Source organism: Tachyglossus aculeatus, chromosome 9, assembly GCF_015852505.1.
Source record: "Tachyglossus aculeatus isolate mTacAcu1 chromosome 9, mTacAcu1.pri, whole genome shotgun sequence".
NCBI classification, from domain to species: domain Eukaryota; kingdom Metazoa; phylum Chordata; class Mammalia; order Monotremata; family Tachyglossidae; genus Tachyglossus; species Tachyglossus aculeatus.
Genome location: NC_052074.1, coordinates 52,387,104 through 52,407,390, shown reverse-complemented (window position 1 = coordinate 52,407,390; position 20,287 = coordinate 52,387,104). Strand labels below are relative to the sequence as shown.

The following is a 20,287-nucleotide window of genomic DNA, read 5'->3' as shown; positions in this document are numbered from 1 at the left end:
AATTAAGGAAAATTCACTTTGTAATACATGAGTCTCAACCAAAGCTGCCAACGGTTATGTGCATACACACAATCGTTTCTTTTGAATTCATGTTTTTCTCGGAGGTGCTTTGTCACAAGAATATTCCTCACTCCAAAACAGCATTCTATTTAAAATGTAGTGAAAACATGTGTCATAGGAGAAATGAGTGTATGTTCTCTGAGATACTGTCAGAGTATGACCCCATTTTTCAGCAGGCTTTAGACTGAAATGAAGGTCTGTACAAGAATTTTTCTGTCAATGAATTAATCAGTGGAATTTACTGAGTTTTGCTGTGTACAATTTTCTTTACTAAGGGAGAGATATTATTACTAGTTAGGGTAAGCTGTTGAGGGCCACAACTTTAGTGTAAAGAATATAGGAGGGATCTGAGAGGTGGAAACAACTTTACTTCCATCTGCAGCAGCTCCAAACACCCTCAGAGTCAGCAGCAGAAGAATTTGGGACCCCTTCCACCAACCCCAAATCACAGAACAAACAGTCCAATTAATATAGCAGAGCAGTGGACATTTGGGAAAAAATGTCCACAATTCAGCCTGGCATGCAGAGAATAGAAAAGGGGCTGGGCGGGGGGGGGGGGGGGGCATTCTTGGAGAAAACAAAGAGTGTGGCATAAGACAGAACTGAAAACAATGCCAGTCTACATGCATAAAAACTGCAACAGTGCAGAAAGGGGTATTGTGTGTCCTCGATACGAATGGATTAACAATCACACATTGGTTTCACCAGTCACAACCTTATACTAATTCTCTGGTATTGTTTAGAACAGTGCTCTGCATACAGTATGTGCTCAGTAAATACACTGATTGATTGCTACAAGTCCAATTGCTAGACTACTCTGGGTATCAAAGGATCTGATCAGACGAACATGAGCAAAGACCACACATACAGTTGACAATGGAGCAGTAGCTCTGCCTACGTATTAGCCCATTTCAGTCCATGTCCCAGCAGGAACGAGACAGTTCAAGTGGAACTGAGCAAGCCACTAGCACTATAACCAATTCCTCTGTGCAGTATGTTCTTGGTTCTCCACTAGGCTGAAAGCCTCTTGAAGGCAAAGATTGTGTCCACCAACTCTATTGTAATCTCCCAAGTGCTTTGTGAAATGCTCTGAATACAGTAAGCACTCAATAAGCGTGATTGATTGATACTGAAGTCTCAGGGTCAAGGCTGTTCCGTTATTCCATCTTTATCAATCACACTTGCACATTCTGAAAAACTGCACAACCAGTAGCATCATCTTTAAACCTGTAAAACAAACCAATGGTATTTATTGAATGCTTACTATGTGCTGAACATTGTGCGATGTGCAGCACTTAGAACAACAGTGCTTTGCACATAGTAAGTGCTTAACAAATACCATTATTATTATTATTATTACACTACAACAGAGTTGGTAGACACATTCCCCACCTACGAGACAGCTACATATTATTTTTTATGTGTTGCACATGTACTGAAATTTGAGACAGTAAAATATTATGTAATGGGAAGTATCAACTAAAACAACTCAGTACTAAGAAAAAAACTAAAACAGAAGGTTTTATAGAGAGATTTCCTTGGAGATAAAGTGTCCCCCTTTGAAGTTCAGAGGAGATTAAGAAACTCTTTCTAGAATACTGAGTAAACAGTAATTAGTCACATTGGTTTGTTGTCATTTTCAACTCCTCTCCATCTTTTACATCTCACACTCAGTCTTTAAATCCTGTCAATATTTCCTTCGCAATATTTCCTAATATCTGGATCTTTTTCTCCACAGTTCTAGCCACTCTTGTCCAAGTTTTAATCTTCTCCTGATTAGATTTTTACATCAGCTTCCCAGCACTGGTTATCCTGCTTCTAGCCTCTCCTTTCTTCACATAATTCTACAGATTGTTGTGCCAATTCATCCTCATTATCGTCATCATCATTGAACACTGACTTGCCTATTGAACCACCTTGGGCAATCGCTCCAATTCTCTGGGTCTCAGTTCCTCATCTGTAAAATGGGGATTGAGACTGTAAGCCCCACGTGGGACAGGGACTGTATCCAATCCAATTTGCTTGTATCCACGCCAGTGCTTAGTAAAGTGCTTGGCACGCAGTAAACACTTCATAAATACCACATTTATAGCTATCATTGTAATTATGGATTTAGTCTCTTTTTGCTTGTAAACTTTTCATGACCATTGAGAAATATAATAAACATGGAAAGAGATTTGTTGAAAACACTAAATCACAGAAAGCTCTTAATGCAAAAACTATTGAGAAGGAAACATACATACTCTCAAATGTAGATGCAGTAATTAAAAAATCGGTAGATAAAAGTAGAGGAGATTAGCTCTAGTCTTTAAAGCATTACCCATTTATTTTTAAACCAACGTTCTGGGAAACCATTCCACCTAAAAGGAAAACTGTAGTAGCTGATTTATTAGAAGTCTTAACTTGAAGTTAAATTCTCAGAAGAAAATCTGCAGGCTCTTTTTTGAACTCTTTGATAGTTCAAGGTTGCCGGAGACCAATTTAAACTTTTCCAGAATAAGAAATAACAGAATGATATGAAGTTTGATCCTTCAAAATCCAGGCAATTAAAAAGGTGGGGAAAATACAAAATATAAAAAGCAGCATGGGATTTCTAGGAATGGTAACACTTTTCTCCATGCTCCCTGAGATGATACATGAATTCTGCAGGCATTCAATTTTCATACTGAAGACTTTTCAATGAGGTTTAGGTATATATATTGATTTCAGTCACCTTAGACACTTGAATTGGCATACAAATCCTAAAAGTTTTCTTCATTCTAAGATAATCATTAAGCTTCTGATTAGGGCAAGGCCCCCAATTTCTTTTCTCCCACTCCCTTCTGAGTCACCCTTGCACTTGGATTTGTATCCTTCATTTACTCCTCCCTCAGCCCCACAGCACCTGTGTACGTATCTGTAATTTATGTGCATTAATGTTTGTCTCCCCCTTTAGACAATAAACTCGCTGTGGGCAGGGAACGAATCTACTAACTCTGTTGTATTGGACTCTCCCAAGCACTTACTACAGTGATCTGCACACTGTAAGTACTCAATAAATCTGATTTACTGGTTGGCTAGAAAAAGCCACGTGACTAGTAGAACATTTTCCTGGTCAATTCACTACGCCCAGGATTTTTCTTCCATTACAAAAAGCTGGTCACCTGGGAGCAGGGCACTGCCAGATAACTTCTTCCCAACTCTGTCCTCTTAATAATGGATCCGTGGCTTTGAGCTTCTCAGTACTAGCCATGAGTGTCACCTCAAGCTAATCAAACAGATTATTGGGAGAGTCCTACAATGTGGCCAGTTAAAATTCATAAAACAAATCTAGGCCCCAAACTCAGTGGTTAATGGGAAGCAACATGACTTAGTGGAAAAATCATGGGTCTGGAATTCAGGGGACCTGGGTTCTAATTCCAGCTCTGCCACTTGCTTGCTAAGTGATCTTGGGCAAAGCATTTCTGTGCCTTGGTTTCCTCAACTGTAAAATGAAGAGTCAATACCTGTTCTCCCTCCTATTTAGACTGTGAGCCCTATGTGGTACAAAGACTTTATCCAACCTGATTAACTTTTATCTACCCGAGTTTTTAGAACAAGTGCTTGGCACATAGCAAGTATTAACATATACCATAAAAAAACCTTTAGAACTGATGAGAATAGCATATGAATTAGGTTACCACAATGGGGTCAATGGTGCCCAAGAACATAACCGAGATCAGTGTAGGTAATTCTGCATCCAAAATCTACATGGTGGATTAAAATTTGGGGACATGGCAAACAAAAATGAAATGCATCGCACTACAATGTAAAGAGGATGCAAGGAGACAGGAGAAAAAAAGCAAAGAGCATGAGTGCATACATGTGAACAGTCACATCAATCACAGAAAGCCTTATTTCTGGAAAAGAAGTGTTTCTAGCAAAACAAATCAGTACACAACATTTCCCTGGTCTCCATGATGCGACAGTAAATCAGTTCCTTCAGTTCCTTCCTTCAGAAACTCACTTTCTGATTAGGATAAACAACTGCCAAACAATTTTCTATTCTCAAGGAAGATGCTCTGCTACATAAATAAGACTTGAACATAGAATAAAGCCAACATTAGTTCCTGTAATACAGTTCCATATGTCTTTGTCTTGATTTCATAAAATGAATTCTGAACAAAATTCTGCAGGTGGCCAAGGTGATTCATCAGAGTCAATTCTTTCTGGAGGATTGAATATTAAAGCAAGAGGTTTTTAAATTTTGTGAGAAGCCAAGTGTTTTTGGACAGGGTACTTCTCAGTTTATATCTTTTAATTATATCAACAATTTCCACTCGAGGCTATGCCATTTCCCCCATTTCCGTCTAATCCAAAGTACTAAAGCAGACCGAGGTCTAGTGCTCCAAAAATTAAAAGGAATAAGACCACTCAGAAAACCTCACTGCAAAGTCTTATCAAACCCTTTGTGATTTACTTTATTCTTAGTTTTTAATATTTGCACATTTGCAACAATTGAGATAAATCAGGGGCCAAAAAACAGATTTAGTGAAATATGTAAAAAAAAAAACATAGCACTTGATAGTGTATATTACAGGGCAAGCCAATTGAGAACCCATACTTTGACACTGACACCACATCTCCACACATAGATCTGTGACACTGGGCATTTGATATTCACCCCAACCTCAACTTCAGCACTTATGTACCTATCTTTAAATTATATGTTATAAATTATTTACTATTAACTCTGTCTCCCCCTCTAGACCATAAGCTCATTGTGGGCAGGGACCATGTCTGCCAACTTTATTGCATATACTCTCCCAAGTGCTCAGTATGGTGCTCTGGACATAGTAAGCACTCAATAAATACAGTTGATTGATTTTCTATCAAACTCTGATGGTTACCAGACATATTCTGCACTATGAAATTTAAAGAAAAATGATACCTCCATTTGCCAAGAGAACACCTGGTCTACCCAAAAGAATGGAGAATCCTTTGAGGAAAAACTTCCCCAGACCAAAAAACAGGTCCCAGTCCTCAAGTGAGGGAACCAAGATAACCTTTGCCATATTTCTTAATTTTGTCCCCCTCCTAGTCAGTTGGGCTTTCTTCTTCACTTAAAACTTAGCCACGCTTTTATCCATTCCAGACCAATCAAACAATCAATAGCATTTCTTGAGCACTTACTCTGGGCACAGCACTGTGAGAGTACAATAGAATTTTATAAAGGGTCTCTGTCTGCAAGGAGGTTACAATTTAGCTGGGTATACAAACACTAAATTTCAGGTAGGGGGAAGGAACAGCGTTTAAAAATATGTACATAAATGCTATGTTCATAAAACCCTGGGTTTAGCTTGAATGGCATGTCATTAAATGGACTTCAATCATATTTATTGAGCACTTACTGTGTGAACTGCACTGTACTCAGCGCTTGACCTACTTTATCATCATTGGGACACATGCAGACCCAAGCATACCTTGTATTAACCCTAAGAATTGATTGAGTAAAAACCTATAGAACATTCACAGGTGGGAAAAGAGGTGAAGCTTCCTATGATTTCTAATTCCCTCCCCCAATCTCCTTTTTTAAAAATAGTATTTTTTAAGTGCTTACTATGTGTCAGACACTGTACTAAGAGCTGAGGTAGGTATAAGCTAATTCGGTTTGACAGTCTATGTCCCATATGGGGCTCACAGTTTTAATTCCCGTTTTACAATGAGGTAACTGAGGTACAGATAAATTAAATGACAAGCCCAAGGTCCCAGCAGACAAGTGGCAGAGCTAGGATTAGAACCCAGGTCCTCCTGATTCCTAGGCCCATGCTCTATCCACTAGACCAAGCTGCTTCTCTCCCTGGTTCCCATCCATTCCCCTTTATGTTTCTCTCCTGCTTTCCCCAAACCTACTCAGGAATAAACCGGAGATAGATGGAGCCAGGCAGTCTTTATTATTATTTTAAAATTTTATATAAACCTATCCTTCAGAGGACAGAGAGGACACTACTGACAGTGAGATTTTAATTACATTAGCTGTGACGTGTTCATGGAATATTGGTTACGACATGTTCATGTTATATTACTCTATGTTTTCTACAACAACTTTAATGAAATATTACTCTACTTTAAAAACCTTTTCTTCCTTGAGAAGTTTGGCAGTTTTCTATAAGTACCATTGTCTGAATTACTGAATTACAATCAACACTCTTCCCACTGAATTACTTCAATCAAGTTATTTTGGAAGTGACAAAATTTTCGGAGTTTGAATAATTCTAGGAGTGCTTTTAAGTGGTCTAATTTCCTAATGAAATCCTTAAACCATGATGGGAAGTCTATACGTTTGTGGCTAATCCAAATAGCAATGCTACTTTTTTTTTTTTTTTTACAAGCAAATGTGATTTTTTTTCCGTGAAATAGTTGTGAGGCTTTGGTTTCTACTTCCTGAACATGAAATGTCATCTTTTCAGATTTTCATGTGTCAGATTTATTATCTTAAAAATCACCATCAGCATCATCAACATCATTATCAATGGTATTTATTAACTGACTTCTCAATGAAGCGCCCACTGCATTAGATGACTGTAAATCTCTTGAGAACAAGGACGCTATCTTCCAATTGTTTGGTACTTTCCCACAGGCTTAGTACACTGTTTTGCAAAAAGTAAATGTGCAACATATACCACTGACTGACTGATTGTGTGGGAGAGTACAAAGAAGCAAGACATGACAAAATAATGAAAGAGACTGGAGACTGACAAAATAATGAAAATAGGAGCCTCAATAGGAACTCAATATCTGTTCTTTTCCTCAGTCGGGTAATTTCTAACCTGCAGTACAGTTTGGCTTTTAAATCCCAAAGTTAGTAGAAAAGCAGAATAGTCTAGTTGAAAGAGCATGGGCCTGAGAGTCAGAAAACCTGAATTTGATAATCTGACCTTGGCCAAGTCACTTAATTCTCTGTGCCTCAGTTTTCTCATCTGTAAAATGAGGATTCAAAGTCTACCTCTAGCCTGAGCCCCATTTAGACAGAAATCATATCTGACCTAGTTTTCTTTGAACTAACACATAGTAAGCATTTAACAAATATTATTAGGCCACCAACTGATGGCTAGAGCTTCCTTTAATGACTTCCAGTGGTATTTTTTCAAGGAAGGAGGATCTGTTTTTCTGTTAACATATTCTTCACCTTTGTCACTATGTAGATTAGCATCCTCAAAAGATGTTTCTATACTAGCCATCACGTTCAAGCTCTCAAATGTACTCAATTTTTGTATGTTCAGTTAGTACCAAATAGAAGAAAAGATGCATAATTGTGAGCACACAACAAAAATAGTATAACAGAACACAGAAGTACTAATTCAGAATTTTAATGAAAAGCCATTAATTTTCCCAAAGATCACCTTTTCTCCCTTCTGCCTTTTTTTCTGGTGTTTTGTTTTTGGAGTGACTCAATGGCTTACTCTGTATTTTCTCCTAAGAGCACCACACTGTCTTTTTAAATCTAACTCAGAGACATAAATTACATTTTCTATCTTGTCATACATTCTTTCATACATTAATTCACTGTATTGTTTGATTGCAGTTTTGATATGAAATGTGTTTTTCCTTCTACACTGATAAAATAACACTATATGGTTGAAAAAGAGAGGAAACCACATACATCCTAAGCACCGGCATATCCAAATGTTACATGATTTTTTATCCAACACTGATCGGAAGATACCTAAATGACTTTCATGCTTGCCATCTAAGTCATGAGCTGATCATTTGAAAGGAGGAACCTGGGCTCCAAGATAAATTACTGCCCCTGATTCTATAAAAACCACAGAGGTTTTCACACCCAACTCCATTCAGACCCAATCTTTCGTTTGTTAGGGGGTGATCACTTCACCAACTACCAACTCCTAAATACCTAATTTTAACATATCTCTGTTTCACCCCTCTAGACTCTAAGCTCACTGTGGGAAGAGAATGGTCTGCCAACCCTGTTATATCATATTCTCCCAAGTGCTTAGTACAGTTCTCTGAAGATAGTGAGTGCTTAATAAATACCGTTGATGACGACTATGTTTTTCCCTCTGCTGGCTTCAAACAGTGCTCTGCATCAAATGGTCAGAAAAGAAGTAACAGAAAGCAAAAATTCCAAAGCTGCCCCCATGATTCATACTTCAAAAAGATTTTGGACTTTCACGAGAGCCAAAGAAATTCAGCAGGACTAAGCAATTATACTGTTCAAGAAAGAATCGGACAGGATAATAATTATCCACTAAAGAACAACGTATCAATTTCAAAGAGGTGATTCAGACATGGACCACGAAAGGAACACATTCTCCTTTTGTTGTTTTTCTCCCATTGAGTAAATTCTTCCAAAACCAGGGGCAATCTTTTAGAGACAATGAGAGTAAAAGCACTGAAAGGAGATATTAAACACTGAGACAATGGCAGCAGAAAGACCAGCCTAGGGAACAGTCAAATACTTCATGCTCAAAATGCACACCTGCCTGTGAACACCAGAACTGTAATTAAAGCACAAGAAATTGATATGGATATCATGACAGGTGTACCCTCAAGCATTTGGGATAGTGTTCTGCACACAGTAAACACTCAATAAATATCATTGATTGATTGATCACCAGGGAAAAGGAATCCTTAAAGGAGCAAGGTATAAAGGTGGCACAGACTCATTGCTCATCTCATGATGTATTTCTTTCCTTTGATAAATCAAGACTCTCACATTAGGAAACATTGCCCCCAGAACTTTTCGGCTTCTCTATGGATTTTCATTTCTAAGATCTGGCTAATTTTAGTGGTTGATTTTTATTTTATTCATTCACTATTGTTTTGTTTCTTAATCTTCATTTCTGTTTTGCCTGAAGCAAAATTATTTTACTAACATTCAAGCTCTCCATACAGCTTCTCAAAACCCTCAACTCTAAATCCACCATTTGGATTTTAGACAATCGAGCTCTTCTCCCTACTGACACCCTTAGTTCCTTATTCTCCCGATGCCCTTTGTTTTCATCAAGCAAATTTGTATTTGGATTACAGAGAAGCACAGAGAAGATTGCACAGAGAAGCAGCATGGCCTAGTGGAAAGAGCACATGCCTGGAAACCAGAGGACCTGGGTTCTAATTCCGGCTCTGCCACTTGCCTACTGTGTTACATTGGGCAAGTTACTTAACTTCTCTGTGCCTTGGTTCCCTCCTCTACAAAATAGGGATTCAATACTTGTTCTCCTTCCTTCTAGTCTGTGAGCCTCACGTGGGACTTATCTTGTATCTACCCTGGCACTTAACTTGGCACTAGTAAGTGCCTAACAGATGCCATTATTGTTATTATTATTATTATCAACAGCTGTGATCATCATTAAAAGCCGGTTCCTTGATTCATAGTAACACCTACCTTCATATGGCTTGAAGGTACATATGCTTCAAAACTCACACTTGTGGAGCACAAAACAGTGAGGCATTTGACTGCTTGTTGTACTGAAAGGTTCAAGCAGGAACCATCCTTTGAGAGTTCATGGCCAAAATTAGCCGTTAGATTGTAGACCGCATTTTCATTTAACCAGCTGTAACAGTATACACTTCTGAGATGAGTGTGGAAATGGTGTGCTTCAAGAAGGGTGTTTTTTTGCTCACTGTTGCTGACTGACTAGGGAAATAAAAATTAGGAGGCATTACTTGTCACTTACCCTCTTTAATTAAATCTCCCTGGCACCAGCTAAGCCCTGATTGGTTATCTGAGTGACTGAATATTTACAGGGGCACTATGGCACAGCCCTGGAGTAAGACAGGAGATAAAAGGTCAAGGGCAGGAGGTTTTCACGATGCCAGGCCAGAGACTCAGCTACTTGCGGATGGGCAGAGCCCTTGTCAATGCCATCCAGCTAATTTCCCCAGGGCCTCACACTGTGCTCTGCAATTAATGCTTAATAAATACTTCTTGGGACTGTGGATGGAATGAGTGATGCTGGGGCAAAGGGGGATGTTATGGAGATGACGTTTGTGTGTGTGTGCATGCGCGCGTTTGTGTGCATGTGTGTGGAGTACTGGTTAGGTACTTAAACGTAGAAGCTTGCCATCAAGAAATTAAGTTTAATGAGAGAAAAGTCACTAGCCATAAATTATCAGCTGCATCAAAGCTAACCGGGAGATGTGTACATATTATACATATTATACACATGTACATAGAAATGTACAAATGAATAGGAAAATAATAAACCAACACACAAATATGAGTTGAAGTGATTATTGGAAATCCTTGACCAGGAAGGTGAGGGGAGGGATTCTTTATGTCCAACATAATAATAATAATAATAATGATGGCATTTATTAAGCGCTTACTATGTGCAAAGCACTGTTCTAAGCGCTGGGGAAATTACAAGGTGATCAGGTTGTCCCACGGGGGGCTCACAGTCTTAATCCCCATTTTACAGATGAGGTAACTGAGGCACAGAGAAGTTAAATGACTTGCCCAAAGTCATACAGCTGACAATTGGCGGAGCCGGAATTTGAACCCATGACCTCTGACTCCAAAGCCTGTGCTCTTTCCACTGAGCCATGCTGCTTCTCTACTGTATCTCCCCTAGCACTTAGAACAGTGCCAGGCACAAGTACCATATATTTGGGGGGGGGGGGGGGGAGAAGGGGGGATGGATACATGTAAATTGGGCTGGACAGAGTCTCTATCCCACACAGGGCTTACAGTCTTGATCCCCATTTTACACATGAAGTAACTGAAGCACAGAGAAGTGAAGTAACTTGCCCAAGATCACACAGCAGACAAGTGGCAGAGTTGGGATTAGAACCCATGACCTCCTGACACCCAGCCCTGTGCTCTATCTACTACATCATGCTGCTTCTGTTTACAGGGGTAGATTTCTTTTTTCAAATTTCACTATATGCTTTAAAGGTTTCATGTATAAATACACTAAAACATGCAGATTATTTGAAGAATTTTAAATGAGCAGGTTCAATTGTAGCATAACCAGCAGGATCTAGTTGTTCTACACATTCTATAGCACCCCATAAATTTCAATTGGTAATGATAGTGATCTTGCCATTCAGGGCTTGCTTTGTGCCCAGAACATCAATGAACTGGGCTCTCTTGTATTAACTTAGACAATTTCCCAAGTGTGGAACTGACACGAAAAGCACTGGCCACTTTGTTCCTGGAAGTGTCCATTTGGGAATGCTGGTAAAAATGCACAACCTGACCTAAGCTGTTGTGACAAAAACCTGGAGGAGAAATGATGGGTAAGTTCGTTCTGATCAGGGAACCTGCTAGTTCTGTTGTACTATACTCTCCCAAGTGCCTGGAACAGTGCTTTGCAGACAGTAAGCACTCAATAAATGCCACTGATTAAGATAGAGGCAAAACCATGCAGAAACTCCCACACAGTTAATGATTTAAATTTAAGATAAGTTGATATCTCAGGGCTAAACAAAGATGGCAGAAGACCCTCCAAGCCATAGTAGTTACTTGACATTTGCAAAGCCTTTAATAGGAAATTCTACAGCAGGTAAGAGGACAAAGATTTGAGAGATATCCACGTAATCAGTGAAATATGCAAGGGAGAGAGTATACACTGAAAAGGGCAAAAATGATCCTAGAACTGAATTCTGGGTAATACCAACAGTTAAAGGGTAAGGAGAAAAAGGGGAGTAATTAGAAAAAAAATGGAGATGAAGGATAAGAACCCAGAGATGGAGGGTACTGAGTCTATAGCACCAAGGCTGGAAGGGATGGACAACTGACAAAAGTGGGAAAGCAACACTTTTACCCACTACTAATTGGGATCAGAGAGAGAGAGACAGAGAGAAAGAAAGAGAGAGAGAGAGAGAGAGAGAGAGAGAAAGTGTGTGTTTGTGTATTCTAGAACCTAAGACCTTCTAACCTCATAAATATATATATATATATATATATATAAGTGTATGTGAAACAGCATGGTATAGTGAACAGAGCACAGGCCTGGGATTCAGAAGATCATAGGTTCTAATCCCAGCTCCTCCACCTGTCTGCTGTGTGACCTTGGGCAAGCCACTTACCTTCTCTGTTCCTCAGCTGTTGTTGTTGTCTTATACTGTCAAGTCGTGTCTGACCCATAGCGATGCCATGGACACATCTCTTCCAGAATGCCCCACCTCCATCTGCAATCATTCTGGTAGTTTATCCAGAGTTTTCTTGGTAAAAAATGCAGAAGTGGTTTACCATTGCCTCCTTCCACGCAGTAAACTTGAGTCTCCATCCTCGTCTCCCTCCCACGCTGCTGCTGCCCAGCACTGGGGAGTTTTAACTTGTTGCAGATTGTTTTCCACTCGCTAGCCACTGCCCCAAGCTAGTAATGGAATGGAAATGCCTCTGCTTAACTCTCCCTCCCATAGTCGAGACTGGTAAATTACTGGAAACTCTCCAAGTGCGATTCTGAGAGGGGGTGCCTCAGTTACCTCATCTATAAAATGGGGACTGAGACTGTGAGCCCCACGTGGGACAGGAACCGTGACCAACCCAATTTGCTTGTATCTTCCCCAGTGCTTAGTACAGTGCCTGTCACATAGTGAACACCAATAGTATTAGTCATTAATACCATAATTATTACAATTATATGTATACATGTATGTATACATATGTAATTTATTAAATTTAATACCAAAATGAGCTTGACTATAATCTCCCACAGTAACCCAATTCTAAGCTCTGCTCAAATTGTATGCAAGAATCACCATTTTCCTCTGATGCATTTTGCAGCACTGGCATTTAATGTTATTTGAAATAGCACTTCACTACCTCCTAGATGTCTCATTTATCAAAAGAAACTTTCATATAATATGTCATTCTATATTAGTGTTCTTTATTTTAATAAGATGCTTATAAATATTAGATGCCACATATTTTGAGCTTGTTAAACATATTAAGTCATCCCCAAATGGGTTAATCTATGGGGATCCATGACATGTCTTTGGCATATTGGAAACATTCCCTTAGAACTACAAACACCAATCTCACTGGTTCTTCACTGTACCCCTGGCAGTCAGAGCACTGCTTTCTTCATGTTCTCATGACAGATTGCAAAATCAGTATTCTCGGTCTTATCCAGACAATAGAAGGGGAGAAACAAACTAAATCTGTCCAATATTCCTCTAAAAGAATTTCTAGTTTGGTTATATTTATATCATATATGTCATTTCCATCATAATGATTCTTTTCTTTGACCAGCTTGAAACAAATCTTCAGAGAAATGGTAAATCATAACAAATGAGCCGAGAGTGAAAAGGAGGGCTGTCTTAAAAAAAAAAAACTATTCCTTTTTCATTTGTTTCTGTTTCACCACTTACATGAAAAAATGAGGGCATCAAAGAAATGTAGAATTAGCAGAAAAAAAGGACACAAATATTCATAGTTGTGAATCTGGGGAGTACAGGAAATTTCTATACTGTATTTTGTGAAAAGGAAATATGTGATCAACAAAGAGTTGTAATTATGAGGAGGATGTTTGACCTTGGATTTTCAGTAAATCCAGAAGGGAATTCAGCATTCATTGGGACTTTTCTTCCTCTGTATTAACTAAATGTCTTCGGTATTATTTTTTCTCTTGCTGTTTCCCACAAGCAGTAATTTAATGAATCATTTTAAATTATTTTAAAAGCACTGACAAAGCTCCTACGTTAATCATCTCTCTTCTTCATTTTTCTCTTTTCGCTCGTCCTTTTGTCTCCCCCCTACACCATGAACTCATTATGTGAAGGGAACTTGCCTGCTAATTCTGTTGAATTGTACTCTCCCAAGTGCTCAGTACAGTGCTCTGCACACCGTAAGCACCTAGTAAATACAATTGAATGATTTAGGGCAAACAGACTCCTTATTCACATCCTCTCTCCTACTGGAACTCCCTCTCCTTTCCTATCATCATCATCATCATCATATATGGCATTTATTGAGCACTTACTATGTGCAGAACACTTTGGAGGGTAAAATAATAATAACAGTACTTGTTAAGCACTTACTGTGTGCCAAGCACTGTTCTAAGCACTGGGGTACATACAAGTTAATCACGGCTCACATTCTTATTCCCATTTTTTTACAAGTGAGGTAACAGGCACAGAGAAGTTAAGTGACTTACCCAAGTTACAAAACACAGAGTTGGCAAACATGTTCTGTGCCCATAACAAGCTTTGTATCTGATAGATCACCATTCTTTCCATTTCAAAGCCCTACTAAAACCCTGCTCCTCTTTACATTCTCCCTCCCATTTCTAACCAGTGAAAGCACTTCTCTATCAGAATCAATACAGCGACAGACTACCCATCCTAAGGTTCAAAGCCAAAGCAGCCAAAGTGAATCAGCAACAGTGCTGATGGTCCACGGGCTTCTGCATGTCTTGCTGAGCTCAGCCAAAGACCCGCGTTTAGGCTCAGAGAAGCAAACCCCCTTATAACAGGACTGATTGTGGGAAAAATTTCCCCTGCTGTTTCTGAATGTTTATGCTACTTAAAATAATCATATTTGGAGAAAAAATGCTTACCATGGACTTAGGACGCTGAAGATGCATTATTAACAGTCCCAGAGAAACTGCCACTGTTAGCGGTCAATAATATAAACAAACTCAGTTAACAGGCAATAAAAACCCCCCACGAGATCCATATGACACCCACCCAAATATTCTGAAGGGATCTGGAAGGAAAGTTGAGGAACTGTTGACAAGAGGATGTAAATAATCCAGACAGAAGACTGTCTGAATCAACAATGCAACTCCATTTGTTTGAAGGGAGCAATAATCTTACAGATACAAGCAAAGCAGTGGAAACAACCCATTATACAATCCATACAGTGTATTATATTTTCAAAAGGACTTGGAGGGGATGTTATTTTGTGGATATAAAGCTGGATAAAAGATAGAAAGCAAAAGATCAGGAAAAATGGATACTTTTCCAGATTGATCAAGTCTCCTGGTAGCTGGTCCCATGAGAGTTGTATTTAACAGTTTCACTAATTCGCTGGAAAGACAGTGCAGTGAAATCTTCAAGTTCACAGTACACACTAAACTCTTTAGGGCGGTGAGACTGCCATACTAATGGTGATTAAATACTGGACAACCTCAAAAACTAAGTAGATGGATATTTCTGTTTGTTATTATATTGTATTCTCCCAAGCATTTAGTACAGTGCTTTGTACATAGTAAGAACTCACTAAATATGACTGACTGAATGAATGGACCTGTGGTAATAATAATAATGATGGCATTTGTTAAGTGCTTACTATGTGCAAAGCACTGTTCTAAGTGCTGGGGAGGTTACAAGGCGATAAAGTTGTCCCATGGGGGGGCTCACAGTTTTAAGCCCCATTTTACAGATGAGGTAACCGAGGCACAGAGAAGTTAAATGACTTGCCCAAAGTCACACAGCTGACAGTTGGCGGAGTAGGAATTTGAACCCATGGCTTCTGACTCCAAAACCCGTGCTTTTTCCACTAAGCCACGCTGCTCCTTTAGTCTGTTCCAGAATCATATGAATTAGGTATTATGTTCTCAACTAGCATCTTTCTCCTCTGAATGACAAAGAAGGGTCTGTCTGGTAGTAAAACAATCAGTTAATTGTGTTTACTGAGCATTTACTGTGTGCAGAACACTGTACTAAGCAATTGGGAGAGTACAATATAACAGAGTCGGTAGACACAGTCCCTGCCCACAGTGAGTTTACAAGCACTGAAAGGATTTAACTGACGTGTCCACCTCCTAAATTAGGGCAAGGTTCACAGGCTTAATGTAAACACAAACAGATGTCCCACTGGATCTAACTCTACCGCAACTTCGCTCCTTGAAATTGTCCTGAAGCAGATGGGGACAGATTTTCCTTCGATTTTTCTCTTTTATGTGCATCAAACCTTTTACCTAGATAAAAGGAGAGGATTAAAGAGAGAAATAAAAGCTATTCTACAAGGAGAAAGAGGGTTCACCAATATCAAAAGTATAGTACACCTATAAATGCCAAGAAATGGTGCATACATTTTTTAAAAATTGAAGTTAGAGGCAATATTTAGGTAAAGCAGAGAAAGAAAATATTTTCATTTCAACCTCAATCATCACTACATAAGCATTTTTAATAGGGCAGTCTAGCCCTCAAACCTGTGTGCAAAATTTGCATGAACACTAGTAATTGTTGCCAGTGTGCAGTGTAAACAGGAGATTGAGCCGCTATGATTATAGAAATATAGTATATATCATGTCATTGTTGGACTTCTTGGGGGGCATCATAAAACCTCCTTGAATATGAAACTTATATAAATATCTAAGAATATTTAGATCCTAAATGGATGCTTTTCTCAGAGAATGGGAAATCCCTTTGAAAAAGTAAAATTTGCATATAAAATCTATTCCTCTGCTACTATCTCTTCCCTCTAGTGACCTTGTCGCCTACTTCATCAAAAACATTGAAACCATCAGGTGTTACCTCCCTAAAATCTGCCCTCCACCTTTCCAGCCCCTACCTCCTCCTGGCCCCTCTTTGACTCTCCTCCCATCCTTCCCAGCAGTATCTCAAAAAGGGAACTCCCACCTTGTTTCAAAATCTACCCCCTTCACCAGTGCCTCCAACACCACCCCTTCACACCTAATTAAAATACTTACTCCCCCCCTTCTTTCCTTCCTGACTTAAACTGTTCTTCCTCCAATGGCTTCTTTCTCACTCGTTTTACACATGTTCATGCATTCCCTATTCTAAAAAACCCCTCCCTTGTCTCTATGGCTCCCTCCAGTTATCACCCCATCTCCCTTCTACCATCCCTTTCCAAATTCCTCAAGTAAGTTATCTATACCTGCTGCCTCCACTTCCTCTCCTCAAATTCTCTCCTTGAGCCATTTGGCAATTTGGCTTCCAAATCTTCACACCCTGAAACTGCCCTCTCTAGGATCACCAATAGTTTCCTTGTCAAATCCAATGGCCTCTCCTCCATCCTAATCCTCCTCTACCACTCAGCCACCTTCAACACAGTGGATCATCCTCTTCTCCTGGAAACACTCTCTAAACAACTTCACCAACCCTGTCCTCCCATCTCTCATGTTCCTCCTTGTCAGTCTAATCGATAGCTCATTCATTCATTCATTCAATCATACTTATTGAGCGCTTACTGTGTGCAGAGCACTGTACTAAGTGCTTGGGAAGTACAAATCGGCAACATATTGACACGGCCCCTACCCAATAACAGGCTCACAGTCTAGAAGGGGGAGACAGACAACAAAACAAAGCAAGCAGACAGGTGACAATGCCATCAGAATAAATAGAATTCTAGCTATAAACACATCATTAATAAAATAAATAGAGTAATAAATATGTACAAATATACCCAAGTGCTGTGGGGAGGGGGAGGGGGTAGGGCAGACAGGAGAAGGAGCAGAGGAAAAAGGGGAGACTCAGTCTGGGAAGGCGCCCTGGAGGAGGTGAGCTCTCAGTAGGGCTTTGAAGTGAGGAAGAGAGCTAGTTTGGCGGATGTGTGGAGGGAGGGCATTCCAGGCCAGAGGCAGGGCGTGGGCCAGGGGTCGATGGTGGGACAGGTGAAAATGAGGCACGGTGAAGAGGCTAGCAGCAGTGGAGCAGAGCGGGCAGACTATGCAGAAGTATCCGCTCCAGTTGGTCCTGGACGTCCTTCATCCCGGGAAAGGAGGCCACTCCCTGGATCATCCCCATGTACATACAGCCCACACCCCACACGTCCAAACAATTGGAGTCCTCGGTGGAGCTCCAGTTCACTGGAGTACGTGTGGCTGGAGATGGACTTAGTGCGTGCCAGACCCAAGTCGGCCAGCTTGGGCTCTCCCAGATGGCTGATGAGCAGGTTCTGGGGCTTAAGGTCTCTGTGCTGCCTTCCACTGCCTTACTGGGGGAATCCCTCAAGTTCTGCTTCAACTTCTATTCTTCATCTAAAACCATTCCCTTGGAGAACTCATACACTCCTGTGGCTTACCCTACAATCTCTGCAAGGATGATACACAAATCTATCTCCCAGCCCTGACCTCTCTCCTCCTGCTTTCAGCACATCTCTCCTTCGATATTCCATTGACACTCAAAACTTAACACATCCAAACAAAGCTCCTCATCTTCCCACCCAAACCTTGTCCTCCCACTGATTCCCATCACTGTAAACACCACTACCATCCTCCCTATCTCACAAGCCCACTCTCATTCACTCTGTCACCAAATCCTGGTGGTTCTTCCTTCATAACATCTCTAGAATCCACTTCTTCCTCTCCATCCAAGCTACTATCATTCTCATCCAAATACTTAACTTATCCCACCTTGACTTTTGCATCAGACTCCTCAATGACTACCCTGCTTCTCCCCATTCCAGTCCATACTTTACTCTGCTGCCTGGATCATTGTTCTAAGAAACCATTCAGTCCACATCTTCCCACTCCTCAAAAACGCCCCCGTTTTTGCCCACCATCTCCATATCACACAGCAATTCCTTACCATTACGGACTGTAAGGCAATCAAACAGGTTCCCCTTGCCTACTTAACCTCACTAATCTCTACTACAACCCATGCCATATACTTTGCTCCTCCAAAACCAACTTGTTCACTGTATCGAAGTCTCATTTGTCTCACCAACAACCCCATGTTCATGTCCTCCCTCTAGCCTAGCACCAAGCACTTGATATTTGAGTGTTTACTGAGTGTCAAACACTGTACTAAGCACTTGGAATGGTAAAATACAATAAGAGTTGCTAGGCACAATCCCTGTCCTAAAGGAGCTTACAGTCTACAGGGGGAGACAGACATTTAAATTAATTACAGATAAGGGAAATAACAGATTATAAGGATATGTACATAAGTGCTGTGGGGCTGATGTGATATGCATGAAGGGTTAAACGGCCAAGTGCACAGGTGACCCAGAGGGGAGGATGAGTATGGGAAATGAAGGCTCAGTCTGGGAAGGCCTCTTAAAGAAGATGTGGTCTTAAGAGGGTTCTGAAGGTGGGGAGAATGGTGGACTGTCAGATATGAAGACAGAGTGAATTTCAGGCTGAAGGGATGACGAACAAGGGGCTGGTGGCAGAATAGACAAGATCAAGTTACAGAGAGTAGGTTAGTGTTGAAAAGTGGAGTGGGTGAATTGGGTTGTAGTAGATCAGTGAAATCTTAGGGAACTTTCTGACAGACCACCACTCTCCCCATCTTCAAAGCCTATTAAAAAAACCCAAAACAAATAAACAAACAAAAAATCTACCTCTTGGCAAGTCCTTCCTTACTAAGAGCACATTTCCCCAGCTACTCATCCTCCCTTTGCATCGCCCAGCCCAAGTGCTTTAGGTCTGTACCCCTTCAGCACTTTTTCTCCCCACCCCTAAGGCACTTATGTACATTATCCTTATACATTGCTCTTTCCCTTATCTGGTATTGATGTTAATATCTATTTCTCCCACTAAACTCTAAGTTCCTTTAGTTTGAGAATCGTTTCTACCTAATCTGTTGAATTCTCTCAGGTGCTTAATTTAGTGCTCTGCACACAATAAGCACTCAATTAATACCACTGATTGACTGATATAACTGCTAATATTAATTTGCCCAGCAGTTTGTGTTCCCATGCCATATCTGTGCAAAACATTTTTGAAATTGAAAGCTATCTCTATTTTTTATGAAAAATACAGTTCATAGAGTTAGTACAGGCACAGCCCATGATGCTGTAAGTTTGATGGAATTTTTCAAGTGTTCCTGGCCAGGAAAGGTTTTATCATGGGATATATTTTCATATAATAAATTAGGATCTCTTCCAAGGCCTCTGGCTAAATAAGATGAAATTTTTTTTCATGCTATATACTACAACATTAAGCATCATTAAACTACTGTTTTACATTTGATTACGTAATTTTTTTATGGTATTTGTTACTATATGCCAAGCACTGTTCTAAGCACTGGGGAAGGATACAAGGTTAACAGGTTGGATGTAGTCCCTGTCCCATGTGGGTTCAGTCTTATTCCCTATTTTACCCATGAGGTAACTGAGGCAGGCTCAAAGAAGTGAAGTGACTTGCCCAAGTTCACACAGCAGAAAAGAGTGGAGCTAGGATTAGAACCCTGGACCTTCTGGCTCCTAGGTGTGTGCTCTATCCACTACGGCTCACAGTAATGAGATTGAACACAGTCCCTGTCCCACATGGGGCTCACAATCTTAATCCCCATTTTACAGATGAGGTAACTGAGGCACAGAGAAGTGCACTGCCTTGCCCAAGGACACACAGCAGAAAACCGGCAGAGCTGGAATTAGAACTCG

At 40.2% G+C, this 20,287-nt stretch overlaps 1 protein-coding gene and 1 non-coding gene across 4 annotated transcripts in view; both read right to left on the bottom strand.

The window, feature by feature from the left end:
- The window catches only part of B3GALT1 (beta-1,3-galactosyltransferase 1), a 354,820-nt gene that overhangs the window by 317,270 nt on the left and 17,263 nt on the right, over positions 1–20,287 (bottom strand). The gene's annotated exons all lie outside the window — the stretch shown is intronic.
- On the bottom strand, positions 12,320–12,458 carry LOC119932740. The gene has a single exon (XR_005452479.1). It is a non-coding gene; the product is annotated as a small nucleolar RNA SNORA7 (small nucleolar RNA).